The sequence below is a fragment of the Zonotrichia albicollis genome, chromosome 5, assembly GCF_047830755.1.
Source record: "Zonotrichia albicollis isolate bZonAlb1 chromosome 5, bZonAlb1.hap1, whole genome shotgun sequence".
Taxonomy (NCBI): domain Eukaryota; kingdom Metazoa; phylum Chordata; class Aves; order Passeriformes; family Passerellidae; genus Zonotrichia; species Zonotrichia albicollis.
The window spans coordinates 68369276-68383712 of record NC_133823.1 but is presented as its reverse complement, the minus strand read 5'-3'; the positions used below and the strand labels follow the sequence as shown (position 1 = coordinate 68383712).

The following is a 14437-nucleotide window of genomic DNA, read 5'->3' as shown; positions in this document are numbered from 1 at the left end:
CAAGGGAACTGTGGATGAAAAATATTTCATCATATTATTTGCTTTATCTTCCTTTATTTTCAAATAATAAAAATGTATGTCTTGAAACAGCTTTCAATGGAAAGCTTTTTTAATCCAGGATATAATTTCTCATCTAAATGATAAAAAGAAGCCATCCAAAATCCACCTATATCAGTCTCTGGCACTCCACTTGCATCCAAGTTAAGGAACAAAGCCACTGGACCTTTGACTGATCTGAAGTAACGCACCAATGAAATTTTTGAGAGGTCATGGCTTTTCCAGTAGAAAAATAGAAATTTAGCTCTTCCTTGACCTGCTGTGGGTGTTGATGAAACCCTCTGCTGCACCATTCTTTCAAACAAATTCTAGAAACAGTAAGGAATAAAGCAAACTGGAAGCACTGGCGCTACGGTTTCCCCTAATTCACCTCTAAATTGGGTGTTCAGTGATAAAGTGATATTTTAATAAAAAGATACTTACTAAATTCTTACTCCCCATCTCCCACCCCCCCTGCCCAGGCACAGGGCATTTCCTGAATGCAAGGGGAGGAGCTGCACCCAAGACAAGTTTGGGTTTTCTTGAGAAATCAAAAAGAGCTCATGCTAATGATAGCTTTTCTCTGGAAATGAGCTCATTACTGTTCATTTTCCTCTGCTTTTCATCTGTTCTTCAAGTGTGTGTCATCTTGAAAAGTTTCAAAAGGCATTTCATGAATCTGCAACAAAAGCAAAGTTAAAAAGAAAAGCCTTGCACTAATGAAAAGCATAGTCATGCCTCAGTCATGAAGCTGGGAATTTAATTATTGAGGAGAGGAAAGCAGGGATGGGCCACAGATCAGAGAACTGAACTGAGGAAAAAATGCAAAATTATACAAAGGGAGAGAAAAACAAAAACTGAGAAACTACAGCTATTAAATTTGTGAAATGAAGTATGTGACAACTACAAATAGAGTCTAAATTTGGAATATGCATAATTTCCTGATAATAGTGTATTCTGTCTGAGCTGAGATTATTTTAATGTTATAATTTACAGATTAAAGATTTAATTCAGGATAATTGAAGTACAATTTCTAAATAAATCAGAACTTTAACTATTTCAGATTTTTCTTGATTGGACTCCACCTCTGCTGTTCACTAAGTTTAAGATTGATTATATTTGGTTTCAAAGTACTTGCATTTAATACTTAATTTTTATTTACCTGTGCACGATTTGTTGGAATGACCCAATCTGTGATTTAGGTTGCTCCTCAAATTACTGAGTAAATTATTTGCAGAGCTGAACATTAAATTCTAAATGATCCTGTATGTAACAGAATAGAACCATTATAGTCTATTCTGTTCTCAATATTTCATAGAGCTTACAAAATTTCATCAAATTTAGTTTCTACTACTCTCCATTTAGAAACTTATGCTAAGCATCTTAAGATTTTGTAAAAACTGAATTATTTTCTTTCTTACATGAGGTTAAGTGTTTTTTGTTAAGCAGTGTAAGAATCCAGAAATAAACATTCTTTCTAGTGTTCCCTTTTTCGCTGTACAACATTTCTATTACTTCTGATGACTTGGCATGAGTCATTTTTATGACACTGAAAGCACCATGTAAGAATGAAAAGCAGGCTCTCAGTCTGTGCACATAGCAAACATGATGGAGTAAAAAGGTATCAGAGCTCTTTAAAAATGTTAAAATAGATGCTCTTGAATAAAGCTCTTGTTTGCACAGTGCCTTAACATATAAAGGTAACATAATGGAAACAGGCTAATACAAAATAATTGTATAAAGTGATGTAAGTCCACTCAGTGTAGCCGGGGTTCTGCCTCCTCAATTGTTTTCATTTTGAGAATTTTGAAATGTGTATACCTTATTTTTGCTCCTTTAAAAGATAATTCTGAAGTATTGCCTGCTTCCTCTGGAGTATTTTCAGCAGAGAAATGGATCACTTAATTTGAAAATCGTGACAGATGACAACTAGCCCTTGTAAAAACCTAGAAAATATTTTAAAAAATATCTCTCTTGCATTTTCATGTTCAGATTAGCTGCCCTTGTTGTCTTTTAGCTCCTCTTATATTAAGTCTTTTGCATACTAAGCAATCACTGATTACTGCAAGGAAGTGATGATCTGCCTGTTGAAGAAATTCACAATATAGATATATATCTATATATCTATATATATCTGTATATCTATATCTATATATATATGTATATCTATATATCTATATATATATATATATATCTGTATGTATATACTACATAACCTCAGTATTTTGTATTGTGTTACATTCTGCATTCCCCAGGAGCTAAAATAAACTCAAAACTCACACCTATTCAAGGGACATGTGACTTCTCAATGTCCTCTATTAAAGGTCATGATATAATTCAAAATTATGGTTATAAAAATAAGACTTTATGACTTATGACAGAGAAATACAAAGGTCATAAACTTCATTTAGAGATTAGGTTCTAGTAGAATATTGGGGAGATATTGAGTAATGTGATTTATATGATTAAATGTACACATATTTTAAATTCTGCTCCTTAAAATAGAAAATGTGTTTTGCAGCCACTCTAGTACAGGTTAGTGTACAGTAAAGTTTCCATTGCGTGAAATAATAGTGAATCTCATTTTAGAGCTATGACTGCAACCAGAAAAATAAATGTTATTGAAATGAAGAATTTTTCTGGAGAGGATAAAATAAATTCTCAACTTGGGCTTCTGAAGATGAGTGAAGCTGTCAGTTTTACTCTGAAAACCCAAGACAGCAATTCAGTTTAAAATTAACTCAGGAGAAATTCCTGTTTGGACCTTAAAGCTTTGTATTGAGCTAGGGATAAATGTAGGTATAGTCAAATATAAAACAGCCAAGAGGATTCATTAGACATTGTATTTGGTAACCTTCAAAGACAAAAACTTGGTATTGTCATTAGATTTCATTGAGTAAAATGAGAAATGAAAATAAGGAAGTCTTAGTACTATTTTTATAAAGAAATATGAGTATTCTTTTGACTAAAGATTTAAAATAATCTTTATTCGTTGAGATAAAAATGGTTATGAACTAATTCTAGCCCACTTAGAACAAAAATTACAATAAATACAGACACATGACTTTTTCAGGCTGAGTAATTGAAGGTCAAAATCCAGGTTATAATTTTCCAACCGAGATAGGTTATCCTTGCAGTTTTTGAAAAATTGAGCCTGTGCTATTTGAGATACCTAAATACACATTTAGCCAGTAAGCATACTTTTATTTTTAGATGGCTATTTGACTTATTTAAAAGAGATGGGCTCCTACTCTGGCCTTAGTTTTTCCATTTGTTTTTGTTGTTTTATCATCCATGTTTTCTGTTTCAACTGATTTTGTCATCAAGGTCAAAACATTTAATACAGACTGTGAGGCTGAGCAAAATAGATGCAAGCTGCTGAAGGGAGAGAGGTTTTCTTCCTGATGTAAATCAGCTGAGCTGAGCAACAGTGGTGCTTTCTTCTGAGATTTCCCATTTGGCAGTGCAGCTGATTTCCAGCCATTCCTATTTCTCATGCAGGGTGAGTCGGGTTCTGAGCTCATACATCACTGAGTACGTGCTGAAAATGGAATTCCATTTACATGGAATACATCATCATCCAATCTCTGCTTTTGGGAAGGCTTTCTCTCCTTCTCCCCTCAGCATTTAATGATGGGGTGGGCTCTTGAAGAGACTTAATAGCCCTCTCAATGTGCAGACAAATAATTTAGAGAAAGATATATAAGCGTAATTAATAAAATGGTGCTACTTCATCATCTGAGCATCACCTAATTAAAAATAACACCAAAAATGATAAAAGTTGTGATGTCATCTACCTGCTCTTTGTCTGTGTGTTTTTTACACTGGCACAAGAAGTTATCATCCATTTCTTAAAGCTTATCTTAAAAGTATAAAACAAACTGTGGGAGATGAAAGAAAATCTGACACTTTGAAGACTGGATATATTTTGAAGATATAATCATAAAAAAATTGTCAATGTTTAAAAATACTTGTGTTTTAATTTTTTCTTTTCAGATTTTTATGATGCCTTTTAATGCCCTTTTAGTTCAAAAAGAAGAAATCAATAGACAGGAGCTTTGTTTGGGTAATCTTTCATTTTGATTTTCTTCCTAAATTATTCTCTTATGTTCTAAAATTATGAGAATTTGGGGATGGAGTGGCACTTGGCAAAAATTCGGCAGTTTTGAAAACACTGTTGCTCAGAAGGGTTATTGCACAAAAGTAAAACACAGTAATCAATTTTATCTAAAGATTATTAGGATGAATTTGGTAGAAATTCAAAAATTAGAAAATAAAAAATTCGAAAATTAGAAAACAGAACTGTGTTGTGAAGATATATGCAGATATCTGCATGATTCATATAAATGTGCTTTTTGTTTTGTTTTGTTTTGTTTTAAGGATTTTGTCTTGACAAATTTACCAAGGCCCATTTTAAATCATATGAACAATTACAAAATATGAATGAGCCCCTGTGAATGTCATAGCCAAGCTCAGTTCCAGATGAAGATAAACAGCCTAGACTTGTGCAACTGTGCTGTCTGCCAAATGCACAAACCAGCTGCAGTCACTTGCAGGGGTTCTGAGGAAAGGAAGATTTGGGCTTGAGCAAGGATTATTTGGAGCATGCTGGAAGACTAAGCAAGGTGTTATTCTTCAATTTGCTTTCTTTCTAAATTACACTATTGTACATGGCATAGTACTGGCACAAAAAGAAAAGAAGTGCTGTCCTCATTAGATGATGTCTGGTCCCAGTGTTAAGGTAAAAGCAGAGAGATTTCCTGGCTCTTCCTTTAGAACATGAAAAGAAAATCACAGGCACTCCAAAATGTCTTATAGAAGTCAGTAAGAGCCTTTTCTCTGATCTCAAGAAGCACCAATTGAGGCTTTGCAGACTTCCTTCGAAGGTGGAAGCTGTTCCTTACTCTAAAAATTATTTATTAGATCAGGTACACCAAGGAGACATGTCACAGAGAAGATTTTCCTCTTAGTATATCTTTCCTCTTGGTGTTGATTCTTGTTTCTGTTAGGCCATTTCTCTTTGCTCTAAGAAATTCATTTTTTCACCAGCTATATAAAACACTGTAGAAAGTGTCCTTAAATGCTATGAATCAGGATTTTAGGCAAATGAATAAACTACAGAAATTTGGAAGTCCCACTGCTCTGCCTCCAACCTACTGATACCATCATTTGAAATCGTTTTCTATTGCAGTGATTCTTTATAATTCACTTAAAAACTTCAAGACACAAGTTTGTCCAGGGAAGAGGCTGGATCAGAATCACAGGTAATGTCCTTTCTGATGAGTATGGGGTGTTACGACATTACAACTTTAGATTTTTTGTTTTCCATGTTTGGGGAAAAGGCTTTAGTTTGTTATGTATAAGCAAAAGTATCGGTGAGGAAGAGCAGATTTCCAGTTGTGTGCCACATGGAAATGAAGTATTGGTAACTGTTCTTACCATGTTGGTCTGCATCATGTGTTCCCTCAGCAAAAAGTATCTTCACTAATAGACAAATTGAAAAGTTTCAAAAGGCATTTAATGAATCTGAAAAAAGAAAAAAAGACACCTAAAAGTAAAATCTTGGTTGGTTGTATGGGTTTATGGACAGTGAAATCCATTTCTAACGAGCAAAATTAAACTGCTTAATGAGAACCATTTTGGGACTTATGAATTTATGAAATAGCATTTAAATTTTCAGCTCAGTCTTGCTTTACAAAGTCTGTCTCCACCTAAACTACACATAATTTAATCTGGAGCATGCATTTACATGGTCAAGTACAGGAAACTTTGTGCTGGAAATCTCCACTGGTAAAGTATGTTCAGCTGATGAGATATGCAGCTCAGCAAGAACATGAGACATCCAGATCCTGAAATACACATTCTGCTAAATAAAGGTTTGTAAAATGTCAACAGGTAATGTGGAACACACCTTTTAAGGTGTAGTCTGTTGAAACCCTTAAAAAAATAAAATGGATCAACAAAACACATATCTTTGTGACTAAAATTTTCAAAACAAAATTCTGTGCATCCTTAAATTAAAATATACTATTCAAGCTTTAGTATAAACAGGAAATAAGACTGAAAATTGTGTACATAATTCAATGAAGAATCAGCTGATAGTGTGATTTGATGTATGCATTATGTAACTTGATCACAAAATTAAATGAAATATTAAATGGCAGAATATGTTATTTAGGTGATTCATTAAAGAACACTAAGAAGATTGATAAATGATTCTTTAGAGGAACTGATAGTCTAAGGAACTTTTGAGGGGACCCAAAGCTTCACACCAGGCCACCTTCACTTCCATTGCCATTGCAAGGAGCACTGTTTTATTCTGTATCTATGCAGGAGCACGAAGATTTGGCAAAATTGATAAAGTAAAATAAGATGCACGAGATTTAGTGCTGGAGATTTGCCTCAATTTTCTGTCCATTTTGGTTCTCTTATTTGCTTTCATGACACGGCACATGAGTCTGTAAGGACTGTCTGCTCACAAAACCAGCTGAGAAGACTCAGGAAACATCTAAAAGAAGTCAAGACTAAATGAGAAAAGCAAGTTTTCTCTGCCCTTAGCTGAGGAGGTAAAATGCAGTGTATTTTGTTTTCCATTTAGCTGGGGGTGCTCCCCCCTGGTATTCAGTGCCCCTTTGATTTATACAAAATCTGTAGGCTGGATTTTGAGCCCTTAGAAGTGAATAAAGCCAGCACAATGGAAGTAAGCCTGCTTTTGGGGGATTGCCAGCCCCTCCTGTGTGAAGCATTTGAAGTTCTTCAGAAGGGCTGTTTGCTGTTTGCCAACAGGTTTGAGGAATTTTCTAGGGGAAAAGACAACTTTGACAAAATTGGCAAACCTCACATTTTCTTGCTACTCTTTGTTTTGTTTTTGTAGTGGTAATGATAGTGAAATCATATGGATTGTATCAGACTTGTATTTGCTATAATAGGAGATTATATATCTAGTGATAAAGATTATATCCTCCTGTGATCTTCTTTGATACCTTTGCCTTCCTTTTGATTGTAGGATTATTTTTTTTATATTTTTCAAATCATGCTACAGCTAGCATTAAGCACAAAATATCCTGAATTTTCCTTCCTTGCAAACTGTGTACCAGCATAGCTCAGAAGTAAAAAGTAAATCATCAGTCTCATGAAAAAGCCAAGTCAACTCTGATTTTACATAACTTATATAAACTCAGATAACCAGACTGGGTGATTTTCCCACTGTGCTCCCAAATGTCCATTGAGCAAATGAGATATAAAAAGGCAAGGAGCTACTAACTACTCAGGGCACTTGTTTGCTGCATGAGAAGGTTGCTACTGTAAAACATAGTGAGTTCATTTCATTGAATTTCAAAGCATGAGAACAGCACAGGGGATCAGTTACTTTCTTCTGGGCTATTCTGTTTCCTATAGCAACAAACAGTTCAGGAAGTTTAGGGAAGGCAGTAAAGTCAAGCAAAACACACAATGATGCTCACAGAATAGCCTCTTGTCTTCAGGGCATCTGGAGCTGGAGGGGATGCCCTTGTCCTAAACACCCTTTCCCAGATAAACATTCTGTTGATTTGTCTATTTGCTCTTTGAATCTCTTCCAGCTTTTAAAACTGAACTGAGCTCCACAGTGCAATACATACTCCTTCATGAAACATCTCATTTTTTCTTTTTATTTTGAACCTACCCCATGTTTTTTTTCACACTTCCCCCTTTTTTTTTTTTCTACTACAAAATATAGAGAGCAAGACTTACTTCATATTTCTCTTTGTTGTCTCCTCTCTGAGTTACAGTTATTTCTTTTTTGGCAGGCACTCAAAAAATCATTGCTGTAATTTCTTGTATCTACATCTCATTCTAATCTAACCCTTATTGGATATTTGGAATGAGAGTGAGTCACTTAAGTGAGCTGCTGGCAGTAGACATCACATCAAAGGCTTTTATTGATGATCTCTCTCCCAGAACTGCCTGGTATTGCTGCTCTCAGAAAGGAGTTGATGAGTACATCATACTTTGGACCCTCTGTTCCAGCTCACAGCTGCACAGAGCAGTGTGTAGGGACTGCTTTTCAAATATTATACTGAATTCAAACCTTTTGAGCCCTTGCCCTGTCTGAATGAATTATCAGTTCTTCTCATCAGCCTTCTTCCTCATCTTCCCCGAAACCGTTCAGGGGATGAGAGATACTGTTCCAGAAGTCTCTGTGCAGCACAGAGGCTCTTGTTGAAATTGTGATATTTGTCAAGAGTAAGGTTTGTCAAAAGGCTACTTCAAAGGTGACTGACAGTCTGTGGGATGCTTTTGTCCTGTGATTCTGCTGCATTTGCTTGCAGGAGTGCCTGGTGCTCAATGAGGATGGATAAGGGGATTTGTCTGGTTGGAATAACCTTTTGGCACAAGTGGTTTGTCAGAAATCAGCACCATTTGACCTCTGGACAGAGTACCCTGGGAAGATGAAGGCTGAAGAGTGGAAGAGTAGAGGAGTACTGTGCTTGAGCAGACACAGGTAAAGCGAGAGGTGAAGGCAGAAGGAACAGCAGGAGACGTGGAAAGGCAAATTCAGGTAACAGTGCTTCATGGGAAGCTGTGAACAGCACTGAGACTGCAGCATAACTTTTCTTTACTAATTGCAGTCATTCTACATGTACAGTTCTGAGAAAAAATACACCCCAGACATGTAGAAGTTCATAGACTCTAGGCTAGTTGATGTATGAACTGGTCACTAACTATAGGTGGTTCCAGATAAGATGATTTTTTTCATCTTTCCTGCTGAAGAATGAGCCAGAACTACTGCAAAGTCCATCTTTGTCTGTAATAAAGACTCTCTTCCAGTGGATTGAGGACTTGCAGAGAATACTTTTCACACATGGGTTCTCTTCAAGCTGATTTCTTGGGTTGCTGATCTTGAAACAGTTTCCACAAAGAGCTGCAGCTGAAATACAGAACTAAGTCTAGTTCCTGCCTTTGCACAAAACAGATTTTTCGGGCCCTAAATAGTTAGTGTGATATATTTAAGAATATAAAACCCATTTCCTATATTTGGAGTTACACCAGAATAAATAAAAACCCAATATATGTCTTGTGCTGCGTAGTTTATAATTGAGTTTGTTTCCATTTTTTCTGTCTTGAACATATAGGTTATAAATTAATGGGCCAGCAAAGTGAAACAGAGTGTAAATACTGCCATAAAATTAAACAATTTGTGTCTTCCTCTCTCAAAGTTATGATCATTGCAGAAGATAGTTATTAAATCCCAAAAGATTACTTTAATTGAATTGCTTGTGTAACGATAGCTTACTTATTCTCAGTCTCAAAGATTTTTTTTTTTAAAGCTTTAATGCTACTCTTTGTTTAGAAGGAAGCTGCAATGCTGAATGTTCATGCAAATGAACCTTTTATCTCTTAGGTAAAAATTAAATATTCTATTGTTTCACATCTTATATGCAATTAATTTCAAATTTGTTATGTATCTTTAACACATCTCTAACATTAATATTATTTTTAATTCTATTAATGAAATTCACATTTCTTCGGTGATAATTTTGTGCCTTGATAAATTGTTTGAAAAGCAGCAAAACCAACCAAAAAATTCAGTGTGCTTGACATATAAACCGGAGAAAAAGACAGCATTATAATCATATTTTCTTTTTTATTGAATAATGTCATAACTTTTTTGGCAACCACAGCGGGCTGACATTCCATGGTTCATCAGGCACACTCAGAGGTAAGGGTATCTTTCTTTTTTTGGGGGTCAGAAGTTGAACAAACAGGTATCCAAGCACTTACAACTATTTTATTTTAATTTATTTTAATTTTAATTTTTGATATAGAGATAAAATTTGATCTATTACAGATATGTATATATCCTGCTTGGGCACTGGAACTTGGGCTCCTCAGGGAAGTGGTCACGGCATCAATTCTGACAGAATTCCAGAAGCATTTGGACAATGCTCTCAGGTACTTGGTGTGATTCCTGGGGCTCCCCTGTGCAGGGCCAGGAATTAGACATTGTTGATCCCTGTGCATCCCTTCCAACCCGTGATATTCTGATTCTATGATTAACCATCAGAACTTCTGCAATCTCTTTCAGTTCAGTTCTTTCCATTGCTGTAAAGTCTCAACTGCCTTCCTCAGCCAGAAGGCCTCTGGAAGAGTATCCTGGCCTGAAGTGTTCCTGTTAAAGCTGTGTTTTATTCTTGGAATATTTTTGTTTTTAGCAAAATCTGTTTATGATCTGAGTTCGGACTATGACTCAGTTTAGCATTTATTTTCCATCATGGTTCCCCTTGAATACCAGCCTCCTTTTCTAGTTTTGTGGTGAGTTCTTGAAACCCTGGATATAAATATAAATGTGCTTTGTGTCCAAGTTGACATGTTTTAAAATCTGTCCTTAATCCATTGATTAAAACAGCAGTACATGAAAAAGAAATAGATTAACAGCAGCACATATGACACAAGTATTTGGATGCTTAGTAAATCATTACAAATATGATCCACAGAAACACTATTGGCATATAAACTGGGCACAACAAGGATTTTAATGAGATCTGAAAGGGTAATTAATTCATATTCTTGAAGCATTATCTAAATGTGTGGAAACTGAAAAAAGCCAAACAAATAAACAGAAAATAAATAAAGTAATTGCAGTGTTTATGTGAGAAAATACTTAGACTATGTAGAATATAAAAATTACTAAACCACATGGCTACCAGAGGAGTTTTCTGCAATGCAGATAATGTCCTAGGGAAAGCTTTTATAAAAATTAGAACTTCTGGAATGAACATGATGTCTGAAATGAATAATTTAGCAGCAAAAGAAGGGAATAGTATGGTTTGGGTACATTTATTGATCAGTCAGTCCTGAGTAAGAAGGCATTTTAGACAAAGCTATTATAATCAATGATTTCTGTAACAAGAGCATTTATTTTGATGGCAGTGCTTTCCTCTCCTTGAAGGGAAATTGCTAGTATTATAATTTTCTTCAAAAGGCAAAATTTCAACGTTTGAGTCAATTTAATAAAGTAACATGAGTACAGTATTTAAATCTAAAGCATTTCCTTATGGCAGCTTTCATATGTTGCTTTCACCATCACCACTTGCACCAGATCGTTCCAGTCTTACTTCTGCTCTTCTCTACCACTTTGGCATCCAAAATAAGCCATTACTCATCCATCTTTCTTGTTTCTCCAAGTCATACAGCTTGGAGAAACAAGCTTTGTTTCTATAAAGAAACAAACAAGTTTCTTTCTATAAATCTGTAAACAGCTGAATCTGCTCTACATTTCCTACTGTAGGAAGTCTCAGATATTGAGCATTTAAAAGCAAGTCTTGCTAAGTCATAGTCCAGGAGTTTTTCAAGTCAAGAAGGGATAAAATGTCAAATTTTGCATTTTTGCTTTTGTGAGCAGCAAAGCTTTCCACTGTTTACATTTCTGTGGGTAGTGCAAATTGTAATTCTGAATGATTACTAGGGGAGAAAGATGAAATCCATACACATCTCTCAGATAAATATATCCTGTTTTCATGTACGGAGGTCAGAGGTAGAATCTTAAAAGTCATTCTAGTTTTGGAAGTATTTCTCAAAAAATATTATTCTTTCTGTCAAGTTAATAGATTGACAGAATATGATTTGTTTGTGATCAGCCTATTCACTCAGACAAAAGTAAGATTTATGTCTTTGATATGTCCATTTGGGGTCTTTGTGGGATTCCTAGAAGGATTATCCAAATATATTCAAGATGAAAATAATTTCTCACATGAAAATAATTTCTTGCAACATTTATGGCAGCCAACAACAAATATTTACCAAATAAAGAAATTAAAAAATGGTATCCTATGTGAAAAATTTAATGAGCAAAATATTCCCAAAGAGAAGAGGTTTTTTAGCTTTAAAGAAGTCATCTAATTTCAATCTTCACAGATATTGGAATCAAAATAAAAATGTAGGCTAGGCAGGTCTCTCCTGTTCATTTAGATTTGTATTGCTGGTGTGGCATTATAATTAAAAGCTGAAGCCTTTTTTTCTGAAGCCTATTTCCCCCAATATGGGAAATAAATGCTTTGATAATTTTAAGCAGCTAAAATTCACATTGTACTAATAAGCCTAGTGTTTCTGATTTCTCATTCTATTTTACTCACAATCTAAGTTTTGTAGGTCTTCGTCCCTGTGTATTTAAGAGGGGAAGGTTATGCCTGTGTGCCTTTTCATGCTAAAACATTTGAGTTATCACACTTGTAATTTAAAAAGAAGTGTAGGAAAAGAAACAAAAAACTTAAGGTACACCTTATTCTAAAATGACCACCACTACTGCTGGTGTCATGCATTTAGTGATGCTAATGTAGCATTTGGGAAACCATTTGGTGAAAACCTGTTAAAAGAAAGAACTCCTTTTTCAATAATCCACTCATGCTCCTACAAAATAAATTTGACCTCTCTGAGGTCATCTAAAAACCAAACTTGTGCTTATTTTGTTCCCAGCTGTAAAAGCTTTCTGCTCATACTTTTAGCAAGGTACTTTTCTGTAACATTTTTTTTTTCCACTCTGGTATTTAAAGTGTGAAAAGAAAAGTCACTCCAAAGAAGATGAAACTTTGTTTGCTTCTTGCAGGATCCACAAACAACAGTTTAAGGACTTATATTTGAAAAGAGTCTTAAAATTTTGAAGATAAAATATTTCCCTGAAGTTTGAACATAGTGACAGGTGTAATTAAAGACACTGTAAATATTCTTTTCTATTTCAAGATATAATGCCTGTTCTTCATTATTCACTTTTTGCGGATTGTAAAACTTGATTTCATATACCCTAATCAAAAGAAAACTTAAGAAAACTGGAATTTCTGGAGCCCTAATAGTGTTATCTTCTAGATATATTTTGAAGTGTTTGTGCAGTGGCCAAATGCAAAGAGAAATTGTATTTTTTGCTTCTTAATATCTTAAGAGTAAAATACATTAAAGAGCTTTTATAGAATTACAAACAACCAAAAACAGAGAGGATTTTAGATTAAACAGGACAACATGCTGCCTTTCCTGTGCAGAAGAGTTTGATGTCATAATTTTTAACAGAAAAGTGCTTTTGATTGCAGGTATATTTTTATTCCTATTTATTAAAGAGATATAGAAGAACGAAAGAAAATATATTTCAATTTGAAGTTTTAGCAGAATGAGTATTTCCACTATAATCTGTTGAAATCCAGCTAAATCTAGTGGAGTCCAGCTGAATAAAACAAGTCACTCTTTTTCTTGAAATTAAGTACTTCACCCACACTGGGAATAGAGATCTTAGTATTTTGGCTTAATCAATGTCCCATTGAGCTCAGTTAAAATTTTCTTCCTTCACTTGATTCTCACAATTAGCCAAGAAGTTTAATGTCTCTTAATGGAACATCAAGCATCACCTCCTGCTGAATGTAAATTGATCATTTATCTTTTGCTTTTGTGGTAATTGTGTACTCATTTCCAACTCCTTCCCTCAAAATATGTTACTTAATTAGTATTTATAACAATGGCCTATTTTAAGATGAGCTTCAAAGGTTTAAGAGTAGTGTAATGAAATGTTTCAACTGCTGACTGGTAAAGCCATTATTACTCTCCGGAGGGGAGTTGTAGCCTTTATATAATTAATTTAACAAAAATGGCTAAAGGTGAATGTGAGGTTTTCCTTAAAAGGGTTATAGGTAATGTTGTACTGAAGACAGCATGTTCAGGAAACGTGATTGTCTACTGGATAATAAGATTATCCCTTGCCAAAATCATCCTGTAAAGAAACAGGCATAATATTCAATAAAGGAAAAGAATGTGACCGCTACAGTTGTGGAGCAGATTTTGATCGCAGCAATTTTGCCTTTTGTACAAAGTAGAATTTGAAAGGCTGAGGAGTTAGGAGCCAAAAAAAGTTGTGAAGTGTCAAACAAGATTATTACTAAAATAGGCTTTGTTATATATTAAGTAAGACGCAGTTTAATATTTTCTCTTCTCCAGATATAATTATTTTGAGTACTTTCAGCATTTTGAGATGATGTTTTTTACGCAGTGCTTGATTGAACAGAATTTTCAGACATAAAGCAAGGGGCGAAGAGCAGCAGGTCCAGGGAGGTGATTGTGACCCTCTAGTCCATTTTTGTGAGACCCCACCTGGAGCACTACATCTGTGTCTGCATGAGAAGGACGTGGACCTGCTAAAATGAGTTCAGAGGAAAGTGATGGAGATGCTCAGAGGGCTGGAGCACCTGTGCTTTGAAGGCAGGCTGGGCAGAGAATGGGTTCCAGTCGGTTTAGGGAGAGAGGCTTGTGCCCAAATTGAGGTGCAAATGAGACCATATGATGACAATATCCAGATTTTATTAACAAGAAATAGGAAGAAGAGAGATGGAAAGAAATTGGAAAGAGATCTCACAGAGGGAGAAAGAGAGCTGTTTACTGTATTCTA

The 14437-nt window shown here is 35.0% G+C and overlaps 1 long non-coding RNA gene across 1 annotated transcript; it reads left to right on the top strand.

Annotated features, from left to right (window-relative positions):
• The first annotated feature begins 4044 nt into the window (after positions 1–4044).
• LOC113459105 (uncharacterized) lies at positions 4045–10323 on the top strand. Its single transcript, XR_003379990.2, has 4 exons — positions 4045–4102; positions 5228–6602; positions 8346–8575; positions 9866–10323. It is a non-coding gene; the product is annotated as an uncharacterized LOC113459105 (long non-coding RNA).
• Positions 10324–14437: the final 4114 nt, after the last annotated feature.